The sequence below is a fragment of the Rhipicephalus sanguineus genome, chromosome 5 (assembly GCF_013339695.2).
Source record: "Rhipicephalus sanguineus isolate Rsan-2018 chromosome 5, BIME_Rsan_1.4, whole genome shotgun sequence".
NCBI lineage: Eukaryota > Metazoa > Arthropoda > Arachnida > Ixodida > Ixodidae > Rhipicephalus > Rhipicephalus sanguineus.
This window is the reverse complement of record NC_051180.1, coordinates 95021427-95044746: the sequence shown is the minus strand read 5'-3', so window position 1 is coordinate 95044746 and position 23320 is coordinate 95021427. Positions and strand designations below refer to the sequence as shown.

The 23320-nt window shown below is 46.3% G+C and overlaps 1 long non-coding RNA gene across 1 annotated transcript in view; it reads right to left on the bottom strand.

Moving 5' to 3' along the window:
- Window positions 1-1630: 1630 nt before the first annotated feature.
- LOC119394006 (uncharacterized) overlaps window positions 1631-23320 on the bottom strand; it is a 63955-nt gene continuing 42265 nt past the window's right edge. Inside the window, exon 2 of the long non-coding RNA XR_005184035.2 lies at window positions 1631-6477. This is a non-coding gene — a long non-coding RNA (uncharacterized LOC119394006). The remainder of the gene's footprint in view (window positions 6478-23320) is intronic.

Below are 23320 nucleotides of genomic sequence, written 5' to 3'. Positions count from 1 at the left end.
GCAGCGTAACCAGCGAACGTGCATGCTGCTAACGACTATAGACTCACCTGCACGACTGAACTCAGCTCGATTTCGCCATTGCGAGACGGCCACTCGAAGCAAGGGTGGGGAGACTGGGTGAACAGCGTTGACCGTCCAGAGAACATCAATAAGCGACCGATGCAAAAACGCTCAAATCTCCCACTCACTTGCACCCCATCACAGACGTCGTATGCCTAAAATTATACATGCCGTAAAAGATTATGCTTTTTCGTCGGTGGAACCAGTGTCTTTCATCTTATCCATGATCACATCGATACATCAAAGAAATTGGACTGTCCTTCGGAAACTGTTCTTATTTCCTCAGAATTTCTCGGAAAAAATCAGAAATTTTTGCTTCCCACAAAGAGCGAAGACAGCCGCTTTAAACTGGATGTGCACATGTGTACAATCAAACTTCCTAATATGTTGCTGGACGGCAGAATATCTGCCGCCTGCTAACGCGTATCTACTAAGGGAAAGGTGCGCTACGTAACAAAGTAAGAGAGAAAATCTTTATTTAAAAAAAAGGAGGCGTTGGCTTGATATGTTTTCCGCTAGAGGGACATAGTTGTCCATTTTTGTAGCTGTTTGAAAGTTCGTGTGTGTTTCTAGCGGCGATGGCTGCACTATCTCGGCTTTTTTCGAAGAATGGCGTCACGCAAAAAACGTAGTTTGACGGCCCCGCCAATGCGCCTACAAATCGCCGAATAGGCTCATTTTCGTCGTGACACCTGTCGAACAAAATGGGCTGAGGAGAATCATTCCACTACATGGCATTTATGTAGTGTTTCTTCCCTAAGCAGTTGCATTTAACATCGTGGCTTTGTGGTAGGACACTTGCTTGCCACGCAAACGGCCCGGGTTCGATCCTCAGTGGGACCGAAAATTTTTATTGTTTATTTTATTTGCATCTTTCTTGATTTTTCGGTCACGGACGATTTTTCGCTCACAAGCGACGTAGCGACGCCGACACCGATGGCGGCATTTCTGCGAAACGAGCTCTCTAACGCTATCGCGTTAAAAATGGGGAGGGGGTTAAAAATCAGAATTAGATGCTTGATGGCTGGGGCCCCTCGTCCAGGGCTCCGCTGACCTTAGCCATCAGCTGAACTAGGAGCGCGAGTTGCACTCATGCTGTGCCTCCCAGGAGCCTCAATCGAACCACAATCGAATTCTTGCTCACCAGTGCTACACACGTCTTCAATGCGTAGCTCCCCACACATGTATTAATGGGAAGGAAGAAACAGACTTCCGTAGAACACAAGCGAACGTCTTTACAAATCTTTTAAGATTAAGCAAAATTGATCCGACGCTCTTGCGGGACATTTGTCCGTGCGGGGACAGGCCAACTTTGTGTCACGCCTCGTGGGGGTGTATAGAGAAAAACCAGAAAGACCTGGATATATTTCTAGGTAAGACAATTCAATGCATAAATGATCAATAACAATTTAAGAGATAATGACGCAAAATGGATCATGTACAAATCCTTTACCTCAATGATGTTGATCAGTAGCCCGAGCACGGTCCTGAAGAGCAGTCGCGCTGCCATGCTAGCAAGATTCCCGCGATGTTGTTGGCCATGCCAAAGAAGCACACTTCCTTCAGGGAATTCAGTGTAAATAAATCAGTTTTAATGTTTAATTAATAAGTAAGAGATTCGAAAGAATACATGGTTGGCGATGGCCAGAATGGCACGTATTAGCACATTGTCGAGCACCTCGAAAGGAATAACCGTGCGCTCCTCATGTTGTCCCGTAATACATGGAGAGATAAACTAAACTATGAATCATCACACTTGTCAAGCAATTTTCCTCCATTGCCGATTTTGTGGCAATACAGATCAAACGACATAAATATGCACCCCAATTTACTGAGTCTCACAGAGTGCGAGCAACGAGGTGTTGTACAGACTAGCATATGTATTATAAGTTTCAGTCAAAAGAAGTCTTTTCACTGACTGGCATAACATTTCCAGCGAATACACATCACAGCATGTTATACAAGGCTGAATCTCAGAATATATATAATGCGCACAACACATACTCCTTTCTACGTCTGAAAGACACATTCAACATCGAAAGGACGAACTTTCTTCGGATGCTCACATACTTCGTGTTATATGCACCACTGAGCGTTAATAATGTTTATAATGCACACACATTGTCCCGCTGATAAAATTAGGCCAAAAACATCGAACATATAAGGGATAAACCGTGTTCATTTGTGTACACATACATAAATACAGACTTTCGCGTTCGGTGACCAAACAAGCATGGTATACGTTGCTGGAACACTAAACAGTCAGACATTACACACCATCAGACTCAAACACAACAAAATGATCACAGGAAGACGAAGACTTGAAGTGACCAACAGTGTACAAATGAGGAAACCCTGTGTGTTGGGTCAAGGTTTCGGCAAGTGGACTCGTTCACACTTCAACGAACTAGATCTACTTTGAGCCCAATTCGGCATCTAGCCATTGACGTTCACGTCATTCAGTCCCATATATATAGAGATCAGTACGTCCTGCGTTCTCAGGCATTGCTTACTGTTCGGTCCCTCTTTCGGTTCCGTCAACTTCGGCAATACAGATCACTTTACTTCTATAGGTCAATGACAGAGAGAACTAGTGAATGCCTACGAAGAGGTCATCTACAGCCAAGTTCATAACACTGTGCTTCTGTTAGTTCTCCAACCGTACGTTTCGCGGTGATTGTGCAGTACTCATAAAAACCACTATGTACCAAAATGCGCTAGCAATGTTACTTTCTATAGGCCAATTGAATTTGAGCTATGGCGCGTTGTAAATTTGATGGAGCCATTCTAAAGGACGACTACATGGGAGAATAGAGAAGTTAGTTATTCACTGTTCAGTCACCAATGAGCCCATGGTACAAACTTTTTAATGTGCCCATCTTGCTCCAGTGGCACTTGCGAAAAAAATAGGTATATAACGATACATACTCGTGCAGCTGTCGCATTGGAATGGCTGATTCATTCATGTGCACTAACAGGCTGAACTGAAGCGACCATAGATCCCTTGTTGTGTCACTTTTATCAATTTGACTTAGTTCGCCATAATCTCCAGTGTGCTTTAAGCAGACTTGGAGATTGGCCTTTTGCTGAAGGAAATAGCCTGGCCTCACAGCTCATCAGCCCAGAAAGTCATACGAGCCCTTCTGCAGTTCTTGAAGGTAACTGGCTTAAGTGATCGTCCGTACAGGTATGCGCTGCGCTATACTTGTCTATTGCAAATAGTCTGCAATCACGCTTTCTCCACCTTTCTCTTTTGAGCCATAAATCCCCTCCCCACGTGTAGGGTAGCAATGTGGACAAAGTCCAGGTAACCCCGTTGCCCTTCCTGCATTCCCCCTCTCTAGCCTATAATCACGCATGGGATCATTTCACCGCATTACGGTATACGCTATGAGATTCACGACCATTCTTATTTAATCACACTTGAATCTACGAGCTTCTGTGGCAACCTTGCAAGGATACAGCTACGCACTTGGAAGCACCAATACTGAAGGTGTAAACGCGTCGAAGGAGGGCAAGGGACGAAGGAGGCGAGTGCAGGCGCAGCAGGGTGTACCGTGCACAACCCAGAATGCGCCGTGCGCCAAGGGTATACAGTTTCCTGAGATGCGCTTAACTTGTGTTCGGTTGAGAGTAGCGGAACAGACAGAGAAGACACGACGAAGCCGCACGGGCTCGGCATACAAAGAATTGACGACACTACATGCACTTCACAACAGCGGTTACGGCACATCCCAGCGGTACAAGTATTTTCACAGCGGGTGAGCTTTGTCAGATGTCCTCGGAACGCTACAGAAACGTAGGCTGGCGTTTTCACAATACTTACAGACTTACAGTGCTAGGAGACTAATTTTTATGGTCGTCACAATAACACACTCGAATATATTTTACAATGATTTTAGATAATACGCTAGTTGCAAATCTTTTCTGTTGGCTAATAATGAAATATACATTTGTGTCACTCAAAATAGTAAGATAGTCGCAAACTGCAACTCCGCGTCGTCAAGCTTTTTAGGATGTGAACATAAACGCTGCGAGTGGAGTTCAGAAATCACTGCAACTATATCAAATGTACGATTGAGAAGTGATAGCCTAGGTGTGATATTTCTCTGACTTGGTCTCATAAATGTATCCAATGAGCATATATTAATGGGTTTTTGTTACTCTACTACATATGCACACTTGACGAACCAAACAGTCGTCTCCGTTTCACAGAGGAAACAAGCCCCAGATTAACTGCAGCATGCAGTATATAAGAAGAAGCGAGTTGAAGGCTGCAACACCTGGAAATGGAAAGGGACACCCTGTACAACATTTGTGCACCATGAGACTTTTGGGAGCATGCGCTGTCGAACGTTCGTTCGCAACAGAAGCATACAACCACGCAAGCACCAAAAACGTTACAATAACGGTGCAAGCGGTCGCAAGATAACGGCAATAGTGGGAGACTGTAAGACGTGGTAGTCAGTCGTACCTAAACAACAATATTTGTGCGCAATGCATCGACTGTACGTGACAGAAATCTTAAGGTATTGCTTCATACGGCCTGTAGTAGGACATTACCAGAGGTTGACAAGGAAATCTTAAAGGGTCTTGAAGCATACAACTTTTCTAAGACTTGTTACAAATGCAACGCCGCACTATACGGCTTCGCGAAATTCACGATCAAGGCTACGTAATCGCTCTTTTTATGAACATGGCGATCAGTCTTCTCTATACAGAGAGGAAGACATTTCTCCTCAAATACCTTGAAGCACGAGCACAATGTTTTTGTGGATGCGTCGGAAGCATTCCAATGGTTACTTGATTCCTGGTAAAATTTAGCCTTTGCAATGAATACAGGCGATCAAAACATGGCTCGTACTGGTCCGACACTTTTTACAAAAATTTTGACCCACTCACACGATTAGAAATTATGTTGAATTTGCAGTGTAGAATGTATATATACAAAACAACAAAGATATCAAGAATTCTCGCAACGATATTGAAAGAACTCAGATTTGTACATGGTAAAGTGTGTGATGAACAGACGTGCAAAAATACAGGCAAAAATTCGAAATATACTTGTGAACAAAAAGTGGTTGCAGGTTTCTTAGGTACAATCAGTATAGTAATACTGCCGCTCAACAAATGAACACGGTAACACGCAGGCGTGTTCACCATTACATTTGCCTTGCCGATCTGTACATGTGTAACACAGGTACTGTCAAATTATTTTTGAGTACCTCTTGATCGGAAATAAAAAAGAATTCCGTCACAGCTAAAAATAACAGTTTTACTTTGCATATAAAATCTATCGAAATGCTCCTTTAAGTTTGACGACTTATACTTGTCGGGATAAAAATTGTGCTATTGATATTTTCGCAAAACGTGAATTGCCAACGTTTTGGCAGGCTGCAAAACTGTCATCATAAATATTCCGCAACTTCAGTAGCCATCAAAATTCCTCGCTAATTTAGCAAATTGTTTTGTGAGCTGAACCACCGGTCTTTCATCACCTGTAAATGCGCGAAATAGCGTTCCAAAGGCGAAGAACCCTGTCGGGGTTATCGTCTTTCCGATGGGTTCTGAAAATTTTTACTGTCACCTGAAATAGCCGTACCCTACATATAATAGGATAGCAGTTCGTAGCTCAGATTGCTTCAATCAAGCGTCACATCGTCATGGCTACCTACATAGTAAGAGTACCTACTCAACTCTTATCGTAAATGTTAGGGCCACGACCACCCACCAAATGAATTTAGTGACAGAAACCAAGGACGTTGCGTGAGATGTCATGCTCCATTGACTTCAAGCAGTACACTATTCACGCTAGTACGGCTTGGGCCCACATGATAGGACACTTTAACGTGCACACATCAGTGCCCGAAGTGCACTGATTTGGCCGTGGAAGCTAAAAATGGCAAGCAGTGTTAATGGCAGCAACCTTAATTGAATCGCTAAGATTTAGCCCCACCGGCGTATAATAAACCGTCCTGAAGAGCTTTGCCAAAAGAATGAACAGGGCAGACAAGAATTAGACATCATGGAACTTCTTCTTGTCGAGAGTTAGGTTCCTTCGAACTCTCCATGTGTCTATGACTAGATGAATATTTGACTAATCAGTGATCGTTTTGTTTTGTCATATGTTGATACGTCAATACTGAGACCTAAGGCGTCCTTCACAGATGGTCGGCATTTTGAAGACCCGCATTCGCTTTCTCCGGTGGCGAAGGTGACTTTCTTTCAGGCAATGCATGCCTTTTCCGAAGCATTTTCCTGTGCTGCAACTTCGGCGATGTCAGCGTTCGTATAGGCATTCGTTCGGTGCTCGGAGTCGATTCGTTGGCGTTCTATCCTGATCCCTGTTTCCGTCTTGTGCTTCGTCCTTGAAGTCGTATATTCCTGTCCTGGTACACGAACTCAGGCATCGACATCCTGAGCAGATAAAAAGAAAGAAAGAAAGAAAGAAATGAGAATTTAATGCAGTAATCGAGCTTGATGCGAACGTACGCGACAGACCCCGTCTCCTACTGCGAGCCAGCCTTCGCTACATTGCCACGATCAGCTATTACCGCTGGATACACGATAACATATTCCAAAAGACAGCGCTTCAATTCATACACAAGGGCCTTACAGCACACGTCTAATACACATATACACACACAGTACTATGCCTTAAGGACAAGTCTTCATCGCCGTGAAGAAAAGTATACAGCAGAAACCAAAGGTGGACTCTTGTATAGAAGTGAGTTTTGTTCGGTTGTCGAACGTCCGGTTACTGCTCGCGCGATTGGCCAGAAGCCATGGCTGTTCAACGATGACAGCTGGCAGCTACTGGCCGGCCAAGTGCCTGAACCGAAACTGAACGTTCGAAAACCGAACGAAGACCGAAATGGTGCAGGATTCCGCCTCGTGAGCTGAGTGCGCTGCACACGCCACTGAAGTACAGACTTCATGTCGGTGCGAGTAAGCGGCCAATTGTAATACATAGTTTCACTATACTAACTTAATCACTCAGCTCCTGTGTATTTTAGTTCACTAAAAGTGCAGCTGAGTAGACCCTCCATTCGCACTGTTTTAGAACGCAATGTTTCGCTATAATAATGAAAAACACTGCCAAGTATGCTTCTTTCTCGAGACAGCCAAACGTGGCCTGCAATTCCTTGGTTGCAGCGATATCCGATTCACCATTGTAAGCGTTACGCTGCAGTGAACACATTTGCTAAGTCCACCGCGAACAACGACAGGAAACAGTGTGCACGAAAAAACGAGTACAACATACGAAGAGCTGTAAGCTCTAAATGAACGACGAGCAACACGGAATCGGGGGTTCAAATAAGGGAAGGGAGGTGTGGCGTACTACGGAGGTTCGGGGATGAAGCGCGGCTGCTCTGCTGGGGAGGCCGCATCACCATGCCCGTATACGGCAGGCCTGGTCGGCGTAGACCTGCCTTCTCTTTATTTGTGTCGGTACGGCTCGTTTCGCATCTGTTTTGCATAACGCGAGGCCGTGGAAACAATAGTGGTCACCCGTTCCCCGCTTCACCAACGCCATTGCCCGTTTTTTTGCACCTTTCTAGTCTTTTCTTTCCTTTCTTTCTCTTCAATGTGGGTTCCCCTCATGCTCGGCCCGTTAACTCCTGCAGCACGTTCAGAGTCTCCAAATTGCAGGGGGAATCGGCGAGCGAACTCGAAAGGGGTCTTCCATAAAAGCGCTCAACTCTTTGTTCGCTCGTTTCGCGTGTGCACGTTGCGAAGGGGCTCGTTTTCCGGGCGATATGTAGCGTATAAGAAAGAAGAAGCCTTTCGAGAGTTGCTCTATTGAGCGGCAATCTACATTCTGCGTCTCCACGGCTCGCCCATGGTTATAACCCGCGACCACCGCCGAAGGTGTACACGCGTTCTGCTGTGCGCATCGCGTTCACGACAAAGAAAGCGGCTGTTGAGTTACGTGGGCTACGAGCGCCAACAGATGACCCAGCTTGCTGGCAACACTGCATTTGTTCAGCGGCGATTGTTGCTTTTTCATAACTGCGTGTGTGGGTCCCCTGACGTAATTTGTTGACGGAGCCCGTAAATGCGCGCAGATACGAGGAGAGCGCGTGTTCCCGAATGTTTATACAACGTAACTATACACTCTAAGCCGAAACTGGGCAAAATTGGACTAACGGCAGTCGTTAAACCAAAGGATCAACGGTTCGTCCAACAGGGTGTAAATGCGAGACAGTGCGTGTCGTGCGCAAACGCCCGGCAAGAAGGGGACCAACGGGGGGTGTAACTGCGCGCCGATCGCCTGCTGCCGCCCTGCACTTACCGGGCCTGCCGGCTAGCACGATCACGAGTTATATGGCTTACACGCCAGAGTGAAAGCGAAGCACTATTACAACGAATAGAAGCAGTTATGAGAGTCAAGTTCAACTCGCACCGGCGCACACAGCGAGCGAGAGCGCTCACCCACGTTTCTTCTCTACGAGCTGCCGGACCCAAACAAGTGCAAGCCTTCGAGCCCGGACACCGCGGATAACTCGCTTCAATGTACCGAATTGGGAAGAACTACGAAGAACACTGCCAGCGCTAACAAAAGTAAGCTGTTCGTTAGAGGTTGTATTCCCGCAGAGTCAGCGGCTACAACTACGAAGCGATACGAAGTAGGCTTCGCTACGTCGTCGGCACCAAGCCGGCCGGCGGCCGGTGAGAGTTCGTTGCCGGTGCAGGTGAAAGAAACGTTGCGTAGAATTTGTTTCACGGAGAATGATGTCTTCTGGAATAAAGTACAGTTCAATCTGTGTCTTTCTCTCCATGCGACAACTGTTGTCAAACATCTAGCGTGAAGGCGAGCGCCGATACGAGTCAACGTGCGGCCGGCGGTGTACAGCGAGCGACTTACGAGCACGGTGAAAGAACCGTGCCTGCGCGCCGTCTCGTCGTTGTAGGTATACATACATCTACATCACTCTGTAAGACGCCGCCGACAGCGGACATCTATTTTTCGCTTGTATGTAAAATAACGACAACGAAAATTGCACAGGAGACGCATGTTGGGATCGCCAGCGGTCGTTTAACTCATAACCGTGCTCCTCGTAAAGGCCTAGCGACGTTGTCGGCAAGAAGCCGGCATCGGCGGTACGCCTCACTGCTTCGCCGGCGTTCCTGCATAAGTGCCGCTTCTATGCTTGTGTGTGCATAAGTGCATTTTACGGACTTGTGCACCAGCATTGCTAACGCTGGTTCGGCGGACACGATAGAGTACCAGCTGATAATTCGAATTCGCTGACTGAAAGGAGGGTTAAACGTCCGGCGGGTTCATATTAAAAGATCGGTGTGTTGCGGTGCTACAATTGAGCCCACGAAAATTTACACTTACGCTTCGAATGTTTATTGTTTTATTACTTTGGACAGAAGTCTGCCACCAGCACCACGTGGGAGGTCAAGATACTGTGCCTATATATAGCCGATGGTTGGTTTTCAGCTGCGTAGCGCGGGCGGTAGGTATGTGTGGTGTTTAGATTGCAATGGTTGTGTGTGTTTGTATGTCTGTGTGGTGTATGTCTGTGCCGCAAATAATGCATCATTCAATGCTGATTCAGTTAGAAATACAAAGAATTACGCCGACATAGCGAAGAATCGCCATCTTTTTTTTTTCTCGGTTAGACCAGACGGTTCAACTGTTAGTCCCTCTGGAGCATTCTACGAGGACCAACGTTTAAACCACCTGGAGTAAGTGCTAGAGAGTAAAAGTTGAACCCCTGTAGTTACTCCCGCAGTTGGTCCAAAAATGGTTCAAAATCTGTGGCAGCCCATTTAGTCCCCTGAAGGACCAATGCCATACCCCATTTTAGTCCTTTTCGGCTTAGAGTGTACCAATTACATGAGCTCGAAGTTCACCTACATGTAACGCTTGTAATGAAAAAGCCTACGCACTACTATGACAATATCGCAGTTTACGCAACTATTAAACAGAATAGACACAATGTGAGTGCAGGGAGATGCACCACATGCACTATGTGATAACGATTGGCTCGGAGACACGGGATTGTCACAGATAATTTGCATGCACGAGGACGAGATGGTGCGTATAGAAACATTGGGATCATGAGAATACGGTGGGCTATAGTTAATTGCCATGGTTTTACGGAACTTGTGTGCTTTATGGAGTTGAAGTTCTGCGTGCTCCTTGCTGTGTCCCATATATCCTATAACACGCGCCGATAAAATGATGTTCCGCAGAAACGTCGTAAGTTGAGACAACATGTATACGATGCTTAATTGTACTACTGGTGCTACGTAAACTTTTGCTAAGTTGTGTAACTATTTGCGCTCAGTCGCAGTCGCGTAAGCTCACGAGCAAGAATGGAACGCTCCAGCAGTCTAAGTGTTGCTATATGCCTCATTCAGCATCTGATCTCGAAGCTTTTTTAAACATCCGTTCTTTTTAATAGTTCTGTTCACGTCACGCGTGAACCAATGAACCAATGATCGTCTGCTTTCAACGAGAGAGTTAATTCTATTAAGCAGCAATCTTTCATGTTTTTAAGGTAGCCTCTTAATAAAAAAACACCAGTTGTATTTAAATGATCGGCCGGCGAAATCGTGTAGAAGTCCGGCCACGAAAGCCGTGTACATGCGGTTCATTGTGGTTATATCTGCGCGAGCATAGTCGATAATTCTTTATATTAATTTAGCTTCCTTTGAGCGTGGCACCGACAAAGGTAGGTACCACGCCCTGTTGTACCTGTGCAGTGCGACGACCCTGTGGTCGCTTATTTTCTCAAGAACAAGAGCGCTTGCGTGTTCGGGAGGGACAATAAATGTCAAATGTAGCTTTTATTATTGATAATAAAAAGCATCGTTAAAGTGATTCACGGAATCGGGCTGGCTATAATTGATAATTAATACGACGAATGCAATCGAGACAAGCAGCGCAATAAATCTGCAGACAGTGGCGGCATGGTTGAGACGTGCGAATACGAAGGCAGGATCTTTACGGCAGCCCTAGCGGCCTCCTGATGATTTATGATGGATTGAGCTTCCTATAAAGCGGACTTCACACTACTTTCTAAGCCAGGAATAAGTCCTCGTTACGCATGAAAAAATAATTGGTTCGTGTACGATATATCAAACATCTCGGTCGAAGGAGTGCCGAGTTGAGGCGGAGCGGCTATCATAATTTATAAAGAAGGGGGGGGGGGGGATAGGATAGTGCGCAACAGCGTCTGCGTGCGTCTTTCGTTAATTGAGAAGAAGAGCTGTGCTGTCTGTATTAGCGCACATTACCTGACGCCTGCGAAGAAAGTCGTGACACTTGGCGCTCGACTAAGTACCTCCATCGGAAGCGACATAGCCAGATTGATGAACCACAAAGTTTCATGAGAAGTTTACGAGAGGATTAACGGTTACGCTATAGCGTCTGCATGGGAGAGCTAGCTGCAAGCGTGGCGGTTCAGCAAGCATGTGTGATCAGTGCAGTAGGGGATTAGTTCAATGACCTTTCTTAACTTCATCGTTCTGGCTTCACACGGCTTTGTGAGTCTGCCAATCGTTCAGTTGAACTTCATATTTCACTATAATGGTAATGATATTCAATATTTCTGCCTGCGCGCTCTCTCTTAATGTCTTGTGCGTCTAAAGACGTACGTTTTTGTTTCGTAATTTAGATAGATCTCATCTTCAGTGTTCCTTTTTGCAGTAATAACATGTAAATAATGGGATGATCAACCTACCGTGTACTAAACGGTTGACGTGTGCTCATAGCAAGGCAAACATCTGAGGGCTCGCCACAATGTCTTATATACTATGAGAACGTCCACTCGTTTGTTGTCCCGCAGCCTATGAATACAACAGTTCATGAGATTGTATACAAAGGGTGAACAGTGGCCTTCTGTTGACAACTAATAGTGTTCTTTTAACGGCTATATACGACTTCTGCTTGCAACTGCCGCTCACACCTACAACTTCAATCAGTGTTTCCAACCATTCGATTGCTTCCAAAGTTGAAACATCCAGTCAGGTGATTGATATAGTTTTTTTTATATCGTTTTGATCGTCCCTTACCACGCAATGAATCATAAGAAATCGGGGCTTCAGATTGAAAAAAGAAATCCGTGAATGCAAATGAACGTGCCGGCGTGTCTGGGTCCCTGCGTTGGAAGACAATGAAGAAACACAAGTGGCGAGGAGATAAAAGCAAAAAAAAATAAATAAATAAAGGAGAAAGAACTATAGAAAGATGGCTTCGTGTCCTGTTTTGACTACGCCTGCGATATTTTCACTCCTTGTGTTTTCAGTGTCGACAACAAAGGTTCCTATTGGCACTGAACAATCAGCAGAATCGATCGCCATGCTTGCGCATGCCCTGACCAATCAGCGGAAGAGGGGCAAGCGTGAGAGTGAGCTATAGCGCAAGAACGCGCCGGCACTCTTCCCGCACACCACGCCTGTGTGTATAAAGTCACTGTCATACACCATGGTGTATCTATGCAGGCGCGCCGCGGCCTGACAAGACAGATGCGCCAACGAGCTCGCACGCACGCTTATACAAGCGTTCGTGAGTGCACGCACGCATCTCTCAGGACGCGCCACATGCGGCACCGCTCGCTGCAGCGTTGCATTTTCTCGCGTGTATGCAGATGCAATGCATCAAGCCTTTCGCTCCTTCTTCGTCCGCGGCCGTGCGAGGAGTTTTGTTTGCCTCATTCCGCGCGGTGAATCACGCCGCTGTTGTGTCGGGTGGTGCCGCCCATCCTTCCAACACGTGCAAGAATCGATTGCACGCCATCGCGCGCAGCACGTGCAAAATCGCGCCACCGTTCTCGCAGTCTTCGCGCGCAGGATGCGTTCCGCGCACGCTCACGTGCATGCTTGTGCTTGTTCTCGCGTATACACTGCAGAGGGCGATGCACTTGACTTCTCGATTGTGATTATCCGGAGGGCGTGGTGCAGATCGATGTGTGTGTGTGTGTGTGTGTGTGTGTGTGTGTGTGTGTGTGTGTGTGTGTGTGTGTGTGTGTGTGTGTGCGCGCGTGTGTGTGTGTGTGTGTGTGTGTGCGCGTGTATGTGTGTGTGCAGGAGTGGGAGGAGGGTGTTCTTACGGCTATTCCTGGCTACGACACGTATTACACTGAAAATTAACTTCTTAGCATAATCACCGCAGTGCGAGCTGCACGCAGGTCGCCGCCACTATCCCTCCCTATAGCGGCTATCTTCACTGCTTGATGTTATGCATAGAAATGTGCTGTCCCCACCCGTGTACAGACGGCGACAAAAGTTTACGGGACAGGAGGCTCCGCAGCAAATGTGAATTTGTGCTCCGTTAATGCATGACGTTTCTAACTTATCGGATAACTGGGCAGGTCACAAAAACACTGTACTGGCTTAAACTTTAACTTAGAGGCTGTATATGTATCCCGTAAACATTTTTTTATTGAGTGTAGTTGCCCAGAAGCCCTTTCAAGGTGTATAGTATATACGTGGGACGAAAGATTAGCAAGACTATAAAACCGGTCCTAATACTCTAATGTAGAGGTTCCTTTTACTCAGTTCCATCCCTTATCTTATGACCACCGCAAGAGGGAGATTTCGGCCACTTTCCTGAGATTCATATTTAAACAGTGCAGAAGACGATACAATGGCGAGAGACTTCACGAGACGAGCGCTGACTCACTACCGTGTGTTGTTTTCCCGCCTGATTGAAATTTTTCACTTATTTATTCGTCTCGTCTTCTGCGCTGTATAAATATTATCGACCACGGTTTATGACCCGCCGACATCTAAATGGTAAACTGCGCGCAGTCGTTGTTCGAGCCATTGAAAAAGTGCCAAAGGAACAGCCTTGTGAATTGCACATAGCACCCGGACATCTTCAACTCAGAGTTTTCTTATAAATACAGTATGCCTTCATGCGGCAGTTCGGTGGTTACACTCGTAAACTGAAGTTGGCGCTTATACATACGTCTCACGATCTAGAACCAAAGAAGTGACTGTAAAGCACACCAGAAGAAAAAAAAAGCTTTAATTTAACGGAAAGCGTGACAATACTGCTTGTTGACTTCACTGGTGCTTTGTGCGCGTATTTCCATCAGCAGGCCTATATTTCTTGAGAACTATAGCAGCCTGGGTTTTTCTCGGTTAACCAGATGTCCTCTGGATAACGTTCCCGTCTTTCCATTCGTCTCTCTCTCTCTTTCTCTGTCGCTGTCTTTCTCTCGGCTTTTGTTGTGTCTGGCACAAGGCACCTCCGGGGATCTTGAAATCACAGTGTGGCTGTGTTCACGCAGATTGCGCCCCCAGGACAATGATCCCAATCCGCTCTGACATTCCGTGATACCAAAACGAGTGTATTTATATACGTTCTCCGGCTGCGTGCGGTGCCGTATCGAGGGAAGTAATTCTCTGTCGAAAAAACAGCTGAAATCTTGGTTATCTTAGTGCAAGGGACCAAAAACAGTAAGGAAACAGCTCCGGAAATTACTTCGCATAGCTTTGTGATTTACAGCGCGATTCCACGACACTGCAGAAAAGGTGCAGAAAGTGTAATGTACTCGCAGGGTATCCATACCATATGCAATTTAATAATTTGAGAAAACGCATTTGTGATTCCAAGTTCACCCTCGGCACGCTTTCTTTTCTTTTTTTCTTCTTATTTATTTATTTATTTATTTATTTATTTAAATATTTATTTTGGCAGAATGGCGCCGTGCGGCCTTCATGTTTCATTACCAAAAGCGTAACGACGGTTATCAACGACGTCGCTTAACTTCACTCGGAAGTGGCTGCGCTTGATTGCAAGGGTTGTCCGCACGCGGTGCAGCTCACAGATTGTGAAGACAACGAAGGGCAAGAAGGCAAGAAGGTGTGCCATGGAGAACGAAGGTCGCAGTTCTTCTCATCACTACAGCAGCCCTACGAGAGATAAAACGTTTCGATACACTTTTCACGAAACAGGACGCACTCTTGTCTCACCTATGCATACCGGCCGCGTTAGCATTCAACTAACGCAGCTGCAGGCGCCGCAAGTTATACGTGACCTAGCTTTATACCTATAGACGTCTGTTTCATCCAAGGACAAACGGGAAAATGCACCGAAGCAAGGCGATTTCCGGGAAGGTAGCGTTACGGGTATGTGACGATTCGTGAGAGATACGTCGTAGTAATACAGCGCAGTTACGCTTATCGACGGAAATTTTCCACCGCGTTAATTTCTAAGAGCATCATTATGGGCCAGCTGAAAAAGCTCAAGAATAAGGTAGCTAGAAGAATAAGGATGGAATGGAGCACGTTTGGCAAGCATTCTCAGATCATGTATGATATATAGTTTACCACTATCACTCAAGAGAGAGAGAGAGAGAAATGTAATGCGGAAAGGCAGGGAGGTTAACCAGAAAACATATCTGTTTTGCTACCCTGCACTGGGGAAGGGGTAAGGGGAGACAGAAAAGTAAGAAAGAGAGGAATGGGATAGGGAGGGAGGGAAGCACAAACACACACACACACACACAGGAGTGTCACAATCGTTCAACGAGGCGGGTCGCTCGCAGGAACTTCATCAGCGCCTTCGTTGCTTTCTGGCGTGAAGCTCGATCTTTCCGACATTCCAAGATTGACTGCTCAGAAAGCGGCTGGTCATCGAGGCGAGCAAACACTGCTGAGAGGGACTGTCTATCAGAGCTGTACTGAGGGCACTGGCATAATATGTGTTCAATGGTTTCGTCATTGCCGCAATGGTCACATGCAGCGCTGTCTGTCATTCCGATGCGGCACGCAAAGGCTTTCGTAAAAGACACCCCAAGCCACATGCGGCAGAGAAGGGTCGTCTCGGATAGGGGCAGGCCATATGGAATACTGAGTCGTAGGCATTGATCCAGGCGGTGGAGACGGGTGTGGAGAAAACCGGGCGTGTTCCACATAGACCTTGCGACATCATGCGCAAGCGTATTAATCTGTGCTGCTGCGTCGCTTCTTGATAGTGGGATAGGTTCTATCACGCCATTTTCGTGAGCATTCTTAGCTGCATCGTCGGCATGCTCGTTACCGATGATGCCGCAGTGGCCTGGCAACCACTGAAAAGTTATAGCATGCCCTTCGTCTATTAGTTGATGGTACAGTTGTCTTATTTCCAGCACCAATTGGTTTTGAGCCCCACGACGTAGAGCAGTTCGAAGACATTGCAGAGCTGGTTTCGAATCAGTAAAAATGCCCCATTTTTGTGGTGCTTCTCGATCAATCCTGTGGAGTGCGCTGCGGAGTGCCGCGAGCTCCACGGCTGTCGATGTTGTCTTGTGTGACGTTCGACACTGTATGTTTTCGGCTCTTGCTGGGAAGATCACAGCTCCTGCAGATCCTCCAACAGTTGTTGAGCCATCCGTGAAAAGTTTAACATGATCTTTGTAATCTTCGTGCAGCATGAGTAGAGTCATCTGCTTCAAAGATGGTGATGAGAGCTCCGCCTTCTTGCGAACCCCCGGCACTGTCAAGCGTAGTTGTGGTCGGTCCAAGCACCAAGGGGGTGTGAATCCGTTCCGGAGGCGTGTAGGCTGTTGGAAGGCACTCTCGGTAAGTCAATATTCTCTTACAGAAGGAGGTACTCGGTCGATCTTCTGGAAGCGAAGCAAGATGGTGGGCAGGGGCGCGAGCAAGGTGCCTAATGTGGGCTCTAAGCACCTCCAGTGTAATGTGCACCGTGGCCGGATGATCTTTGGCAATTGCGATGGTTGCGGCTGTTGATGTGCAGCGTGGTAATCCAAGACAAACTCTGAGTGCCTGGCCCTGGGCGTTTTCGATCGTGCGTATACTGCTTTTGCAAGCGTTCGTCAGAACCGGCAAGCTATACCGCAGGTACCCCAGAAACAGCGTTTTGTATAGCTGCAACATCGCGTGCACTGATGTGCCCCACGTTTTTCCTCCGAGGAACTTGAAAAGTTGTGCGATGGCCGTTAGGCGCTTCTTTAAAGTGGCCACATGGGGACTCCAGCAGAGATTTCGATCGATCGTGACTCCCAGAAACCTGTGCGTCCTGGCGTAGCAGACATTGCGTCCATCGATGACGATGGGATATGACGTCATTGCCTTCCACGTGAACGCAACCAGCGCCGATTTCTCAGGAGAAATCTCGAGGCCTTGTTCTCTCAAGAGGAAGGTATATAACAGCTGCATCTTACCGGTGCTTACCTATACGGAGCAGCCCCGCCACGCTGGTCTAGTGGTTATGGCGCTCGATTGCTGACCCAAAGGTCGCAGGATCGAATCCCGGCCGCGGAGGCTGCATTTTCAATTGAGGTGAAAATGTTTGAGGCCCGTGTATACTTAGATTTAGGTGCACGTTAAAGATCCCCAGGTGGTCGAAATTTCCGGAGCCCTCCACTACGGCGTCTCTCATAATCATATCGTGGTTTGGGGACGTCAAACCCCAGATATTATTATTACCTACGGAGCAGAGACCTGGAGGCTTACAAAGAGGGTTCAACTTAAATTGAGGACGACGCAGCGAGCAATGGAAAGGAAGATGGTCGGTGTAACCTTGAAGAGAGCAGAGTGGGTCAGGGAAGAAACAGGTGTTAAGGACATCTCAGTCGAAATCAAGAAGTGGACATGGGCAGGGCATGTAGCGCGTAGGCAAGATAACCGCTGGTCATTAAGAGTAACTGACTGTCAGGGGCGTAGCCAGGGGGGGGGGTTCAACCCCCCCCCCCGAAATTTTTCAGTTTTGCTTGCGTATATATATACACGCGCACATACAAACGCACGCACGAACATACATAAAGTATGTTTGACTCCCCCTCCCCCCGAAAAAAATTTCTGGCTACGCCCCTGCTGACTGTATTCCAAGAGAATGCAAACACGCGAAGGGGAGACAGAAAGTTAGGTGGGGAGATGAGATTAGGAAGTTTGCGGGGATAACGTGGCAGCAGCAAGCACATGGCCGGGTTGATTGGCAGTACATGGAAGAGGCTTTTGCCATGCAGTCGGCGAAGTCAGGCAGATGACGTGAAAAAGCTCAGCAGGACATAGCATTCCTGATAGCAAAGTGACAAGTGCCGAGTTTTCAAGGAAGCAAACAAACAAGCAAGATAACAATTATTGTCGTGGAACAAGACGCCCCGAAGGTTGCAAAGTGTTTTTCGAACATGGGGGGAAACTTGGAAATGAAAGAAGACAAGCAGAGGAACGAGTCACTTTCTGTCTGATTTCTTTCATTTCCGCATTTTTGAGCTAAAAATGTAATGTTTTAGCAAACACCATGCAACTAGCCCAAGTGGAAGTTATTCTGAATTAAAATGTGTGATTCCCTGCTGTGATTTCTATAGAAAACCCTATTGCATACAGGGCTTAGCAGATAACTGTATACATGTAAAGAGCCATGAAATAGTTATCAATATTGTTCAACAGAAGTTTCAAAACAGCACTTTCAGAGTTAACAGCCACTGCCTGAATCTTCAGTGCTTGTCTTCATTGCGAATGAACGGTTGTCTAGTTTCCTGATGCTTGCCAAATTATGTAAAGGCCTGCCTAATATCGCACGCATTTATTACACGCTCTATATATCAACGTTTCTAGAACCAGCAATCCGTTTTAAAAACGCCGATATATATAGCGTGCAGTGCTGCTGACCGGTTGCTCAAGCACGGCTGCTGGATAATATCCAGCGGCCGTGGCTCAAGTATCAGGCCGTCAACAGCAATAGGCCCGAGGGACGCCGTGTGCTGCTCGCGAGCTTCAGTTTGCCACTCTTATTAAGGCAAAAGCCTTAGAAGCCTCATCAAACGCGAAAATTGACCGTCGGTGTCGTCGCCACGAGTGATGCATGCAAAAAAATCATCATCACGTGATGACATCACAGTATGACGTCATCATACCGCCATAGATATCAGCATTTGAGATGACATCATCATCATTGTGATGTCATCATGAGGATCAAGGTATCAGTTGAGAAGAAAGAGAAGGCAGCTTCGCGTTCGAGCCGTCATAGGCGAATGCATAAGGAACCCTGCGAGTTTTTTTCTATATACAATATAACCATCTTGGAAAAAATATAGAAGACTAGTATTTAAAAAAAAAGAATCCTGCGAAAGCTGCAACAGTATACACTTCGATGCCATCGCGTCAAAATACTGACAATAAGGTTAAAACAACGTTACTTCGCTTAAAGAAATTTCAGCGATTCGTACGATCATTAATGATTTATTTGTAAACAAAACTCATTTCGCTCTTTGCAGGCGCCCCCACATTATGTTTCTCCGTTGTGTTTATTTCTTCGCTTGTATGTAAATTACGTAAAGAACCAGCAAAGGTGCGAAGGGCCGGGCGCAGGCGTCTATGCGAGCACAACACAGGTGTGTCACACGAAAACGTTTAGCGACTTAAATTTTTTTTCATTCTTTCCCACTCAGTTTCTCTGTCCTCGCCTGTATAATTAATGGGGGGTGAATGCGATTAGCCCACAAAGCCACGTAATTAAATTCAAAACAGAAAGCATTAGGGCGTCTTCGAAGTGAGGTATTTCTATTCTGTTAAAGTTAACTTACTTTCTAATACAGAGAAATCGAATTAAGTGCAATCAGTGCCATTAAAACAAGTAGCGACAAGAAGAAGGAACTTAAGAAAACTGCTCGATGAACTCAACGTGGCGCGGATAAGGAAAGATTTGTCAAATCGTTAACACGGCGCTGTGAAAGCGTTCCTTTGGTAGCCCACCTGTTGCTTGCCTCTGTAACGTCTTTCGAAACTGCGCCAGAGAAAGAATGTATAAATGCCCACTTTGTGGACGCCAGTTCTTACGCTTACGATAGCTTTTACGATAGCGTGTTAAATAAATACGTCAGGTATTATGAATTGTCTGTGTGATACGCACAACTTACTTGGCAAACTTATAACCAGTGCTTTTGCCTCACGAGCCGTAAGTGAAAATATATCCAAAAAGAAGCGTAATTTATTTCGTATATGGGTGCCGACAAAGCTCGCACGCCTTTTTTTCCCTTTTTGTTGTTGTTGTTGTTGTCCACGTTCTGCGCTAAACGTTGTGGAACCGTCATGGTGAATTACGTTCCCCAACTCACAATCCTGGCAAACACGTTACTTAACATGTAACTCTACGTAACTTAACATTTCACGAAATGCTTGAACAAGAAGCACTAAAATGAGCGACATTTGTCAGGAATGTTCCAGGACTGAACTAGTAAAAAAAAAAAACGGAATTATATAACTTACAGAAATTCATGGCTTATGCTTTGTTGAACTAAGAAGAAAAGAGAGAGTCATTTGACTTTTTTTAGCGTTCTGTCTTGCCACGTATATGACTCTCTTTAACGGGATACGCGTGAACTCTCTTTGTAGTTCATTGTACTCTCTTCGGAGAGTCTTGTGACCCACAAGAGAGTTAACGTGTCTCCTTAAAGAGAGTCATATACGCGGCAAGTCAGGACTCCCCGAAAGGAGTCACACATACTCTTCTTTATTTCAGAGTGTAGTCCCAGTGTACAGCTGCGGAAGCAGCTTCATCCGTGTGCTCTTTAGCTTATTTGTCACCGAAGCTTGAGTTGCGGCCATATATTCGAGGTGCTTTCTTTCGCACTGGCGATATCACGTGCGTTAAAGCAAAGAAAAACGAAAAAAAGGAATTACGCTTGACAAAACGAGGGAATGTATGGTGAATGTGGTATGGAAGCAGGGGTGCAGTGTTTGGTGTGTATATACCTGATGATATTAAATCTAACTAGGACAACGTGCAGCTGCAGTACCTGTCCTCGCATTGTCGCGCAACAGGAACTAGACTGACCAAACTGCTCGCGAATATTCTATAGCGTCGCTGTGCAAGTTATGGTTGCTTTAGTAATACTTGTTGCTGGGCTAGTTGGTACTACATGGTTACTGGAATACACAAGAGGCGTAACGGCTGCGGAAGAGAGACGAGACAGAATAATGGAGACCCTTTCCTGTTTCGTTTCTCTTTTGTGTTGGTTGCGCGTCTCGTGCATTTCAGTAGTTATAGTCGGTTTCCATACCTTAATATTCTTGCTACATGAAGGTATGTATTGCGGTCAAGCTTATTAAAACGCGTCCACCATTATGAAACGCATAACGGACCCATATAAGAACTTGATAAGCACGATTCAGAGGAACCTGTAACACATACCTGTCATGAATGCGTCTGTGATTTCGGTGAAGCTATTAAAACACATCCGGCATTGTGGAACTCCTATAGGTAGACCAGTTGATATTAACGCCCAGCTTCATTAACCATGCAGACGTTCAGGGGGAGATGGAGGTTTGAAGTAATACATAACATGTGGCATAGAGAGGAATCTCCACACGTCGATAAGGGGACTTGCCTTAGTCAGGGACCCGATTTACAAGTGTATGGATACTTTGTACGACCGACAATAATACATAAAAAGACTCAATAATAACTACTTCTTTAGTTGGAACGTTATAAAAGAAATAATAAAAAAATCAGTTATTGAGCTTTTCTGACAACGGACGTTACCACAGGCAGGCTTTCAGAAACAACAGTACCTTTAAGCTAACTCAAGGGTGGAAAACTTGAAGGATATAGAAAGGGCTGAGGAGCCTCGGACTGTTAAGCATCCATAGAAGTTAGAACAGCTCCATGAAATGATGTGCTGACCCTTAAGGTTTTTCACGCCATCCGCCCTTTATTTCGTTCTACAACTTACGCTAGTCATTTAGCCAATGAATTTACTCAAAGGGGGTAATTGAAGCAGAATGACAGGCCAAACAAATAGTGCTTCTAGCGACAACATGCGGCTTGCAGCTCTCTCAGCAGAAATTTGGCGATGAACTAAGTTGTTGATTAAAGTGGTTGGGCAGCAATTGCGGACAAAATTTCAGCCATGTAACTACATCTGTGTGTTATAGCTATGCGTAGCTTTCAACTACGCTTCTTATATGAATTTTACATGCGTTCCATAATGACTGCCGCGCTTTAATAAGGTTCACCGCAATACATATACATTCATCGTCAAAAGTTTCTGGACCACGAGACGCAAGCAAAAGCCGAATATTCCCGCTGCTTCAGCAAGCAGCCTTGAATTTGGATTTCCGGCCTGTTCTAAAACACGCTAGCAACATGCACTGTGAAATTCGACCGAATACAGTTCCAAATCGCTGGGAAATTCAGTTTTCTCAGACCGCGCTCTCTAAATTTTTTAGTTGACTTGTACCTATATTCCCCACGAACGTCTGCAAGTAGACAACCAACCAACCCTAAATTTCACAGTAGCATACTAAGAAGTCTCCGTCAAGAAATTTGCCTAGAAATTTAATCATGTTTATCAGTGTAGAAACTTCGGATTTGTATGCAGCATTTTTTTATGCAGCGCTAAAATCACAAGTATGCAGACTAACAGAGACGCGCACGGGGCGCTAATACACATACACAGTTATATGAACAGGCAAATTTGATCATCCAAATTCTTTCTTTCTTACCGCTACGGTGGTCTGGTGGTTACAGTGCTTGGCTGTTGACCAACAGGTCGCGGGATCGAATCCCAGCCTCAGCGGCTGCATTTCGGTGGAGGCCAGAAACTAGAGGCCCGTGTGCTTAGATTTAGGTGCACGTTAAAGAACCCCAGGTGGTCGACATTTCAGGAACCCTCCACTACGGCGTCTCTCATTCTCATATCGTGGTTTTGGCACGTAAAACCTCAACAATTATCATCATTGCTTACTTGCGCCTGTCACATCGTTTCCGTACAGTTCAGCACGGCTATGCGGAGAAGCCGGCGTGCTGCAACTGGTCTCTTTTACGTTGCCCGCTAGCGCCATAGATGGCGCCAGGAGTAGCGCTGTCAATCGGAGCGTCGACAGCGTGTTCGTTTTACCGCGCGCCCGCGCTCGTGGCGTGGTCGGCGTGGTGCGGTGTGCATCCTCGCGTCCTTGAATTCGAAAACGCGCCGGAGAAGCGACCGTTGACGGCGACTTGCGTGTCGTTCCTCCCCTCTCATTTCGCGGCGTCGCCTTCCTCGAGCCTTCGGTCTGCCGAGAGCCCTCTCTCATCACCGTCGCCTGCTTCAGCGCGGAGACGCCATCCAGGGAGACCGTTATATTCAAATTTATGCGCCTCCCCCGTCCACCCTCTCGCTTCGGGTCCGACAACGCCCCGTGGCCGCCTCGCAGTCCTCGTGGTCTTAATCGGACGGGGCCGGTTCTTAATTCTTGGGGTTTCACGAAAGGCGTCGAGAAAGTACTGGAGGCCGCAAGGCGCGATGCTCTCGTGAAAACAAAATATGCTGCTTTGAACGAAGCGTAGACAGACCGAGAGAAAGAG